Here is a 2,602-nt window from a genome sequence, read left to right as displayed (position 1 = left end):
ATCTTACTTATTATTTTCCTTTATCATTCTTGGTTAAAATTAACAGAATCGCATAATTTCACATTTTTGGGCTCAGTTTGCATAATTTCAGAAGTTTTCTTGCATACAACGACGGGGACAGATAAAAAACTCATCATAATTAAGTATTAAGCAAAACACCGATAACACAGGGACCTCAAACATTCTCAAGGGTTTTTATCTGTGCTCACTCTATTTATAGCCTATATTCCTCCTTGTGCAGAGATCATCACAGGATTTATCATTTGTATAGAAAGAAAGAGCACAAACTTTTGCAACCCACAGTACAACAGCCGCTGTATGTTTGTTCTGTTTGTTTGTTTTTTGTTGGTGGGTTTTTTTTTATGATGATGACAATAATTATTAGGCAATTTTAACATATTGATGCGACTTTTTGTGGGGTAATAGTTAACAAAAATATACGGACTTGTACAATGTCACAAAAGAATACTTACAGCAGTGCATGAAAATGAAAACCATTGGGGTGTGAGAAAGAATTGGCAAGGTACCCCATTTAGAATGTACCTCTTCAGATCATAAAGAACATGTCACCATTAAAAATTTGCGAAAAAGGGAAAAGACTTTCGGCTAATCTATTCTAAACAACAAGGGCTACAGGCAGCATTTTTGTTTATCTTTCGGCAAGTTGACTACCCCAGATAATAAAAACATCTCTTAAATAAGTCGCTGTAACAGTAATTAAGTACTATAATTACTATTCAAAGAAAGTAGGCCTGCCCCATAACATGATTGCCTACGAGACCAGGATTTCTCCATTATAAAGCCTTAAATTTTAATAAAGGTAGTTTTTTTCCCCATCTCACTTTCTAATTTATGATTTTGTCATTTAATGTAACTCCAAAGTTAAAGATGACTCAAGCACACTAAGAAACATCAATTTAAAGGAAGAGATACCTTTACTGGTATATCGTTACATAATTATGCAGGTCAGTTCAGTCTCATTTACATATATATATGCACAAAAATTTCCTCTTAGAGTGGGAGTTTTATAAATATTTTCATGCCCCTGTACTGTAATTTGGCAACTTGTCTCCACAGGAGGCCACGTTATGGCATGCCAAAAAGGAATATAAAATAATTTGACTGAGCATATATAAAACAAAACAAATCTTCCTGCCAAACTTTGACTTTGACTCCCAGAATAACAATTTGCAATTTGACAGGCCCCTCTTTTTCTCTTATATTTCAGGCATTCACATGACCTCTGACCTATGACTATAATGGTACTGTTTCAAGACCAAGCCATGTGGGCGGTTGGCGCAAGTAAGTGCCAGCTAGGACCGTTGAAATAAATTTGGCAAAAGAGCACTTTTATTCTGTCGGGTTGACATCTGATGTTGCTGTTTTTTCGTGTAGACATGATGTTGAAAGCGTTGATTATTTTCTGTCTTAGCACAGGATTTTTTTGTCAACCTCGGCTAAAATTTGACCCTTAATTTCTATATTATTATCAATTAAGTTTTCTCTTCTCTGCCATCATGAAAAGTACTCAGTATCAATTATAAAAGAATAGGATAATATTGTGTGCACCTTGTTTGGTGTCGAAGCAAGAGAAGGAAGAGTGAGTGAGAAAGAGAGAGTGACACTGATGAGCCTTCCCACTATTAAAATAAAACTGCTCTTATGTCAGATCCCGACGCGATAATGATAATGTAACAACCAACACTGGTCAGAACACACCACCCCCCACCCTCATGTGTAATCCATGTAGTCACTTCCCAATCCATGACCTCACGTTCAAACAATCACATACACACACTCGTACAAACATAATTCACACACCATATATATATATAGAAGGCCCACTGCAGCTCCACATTATATAATGTCTTCAATCACATCCCGTTGCCCACCCACAACCCAAATTCGCAAGGACTAGATTCAAGGAAGTTGTAAAGCTACAGGTAAATATCTCATAGATGCAACGATACACTTGACACTTGACGAGATACTAACACTAACTGTGTAACAGTGTGTGTATCATGCTGTGCGGGGGTGAAACTGGTGAGCTCATGTAACCCGATACTCTTGATGATGATGATGACGGGTGTGTTTGTTGTCCTATCAGATCAAGTACGCAGGGCAATTGGAATTCGAGACGATTGCCAGGAAAAATTTGATCAAGTTATTTTTTTCTTTTTTCGACAAGCTGTTTGACAAATGAGTAATGATGTATGCAGGTGTTCATTGAGAAAAACAGTGGTGCCAGTGCTGTAAATCAGATAAAAATGCACGTAAGAAAAGAATTATTTAAATATCTGAACATGATACGGGTGTGAAAAAGTAAAATAGTATCCACTATATATATATTATATTATTCTGTCTCCGCGGTTTTATGCACCCCGCATAATTTAGCAAAATTTGATCATTTTTCGCATAATTTCTTATTATTTTCCTTTATCATTCTTTGTTAAAATTAACAGAATTGCGTAATTTCAGTTTTGTGCTCAGTTTGCATAATTTCAGAATTTTCTTTACATAAAACTGCGGGGACAGATTATTATAGAATCTATTTTTTTTTTCGAAATTAAAGAAACATTTTTTTAATTAAAAATCAAGGCGG

At 35.4% G+C, this 2,602-nt stretch overlaps 1 protein-coding gene and 1 long non-coding RNA gene across 2 annotated transcripts in view; one reads left to right on the top strand and one right to left on the bottom strand.

Annotated features, from left to right (window-relative positions):
- LOC118478646 overlaps positions 1–1,353 on the top strand; it is a 9,020-nt gene extending 7,667 nt beyond the window's left edge. Inside the window, exon 2 of the long non-coding RNA XR_004859199.1 lies at positions 1,229–1,353. This is a non-coding gene — a long non-coding RNA (uncharacterized LOC118478646). The remainder of the gene's footprint in view (positions 1–1,228) is intronic.
- LOC101848694 (nascent polypeptide-associated complex subunit alpha, muscle-specific form) overlaps positions 1–2,602 on the bottom strand; it is a gene marked incomplete at its 3' end in the record, with an annotated part of 29,595 nt that overhangs the window by 24,834 nt on the left and 2,159 nt on the right.

This window comes from Aplysia californica, unplaced genomic scaffold (assembly GCF_000002075.1).
Source record: "Aplysia californica isolate F4 #8 unplaced genomic scaffold, AplCal3.0 scaffold00776, whole genome shotgun sequence".
NCBI lineage: Eukaryota > Metazoa > Mollusca > Gastropoda > Aplysiida > Aplysiidae > Aplysia > Aplysia californica.
The sequence above is the reverse complement of the archived record's forward strand: the minus strand, read 5'-3'. Positions and strand labels throughout refer to the sequence as shown.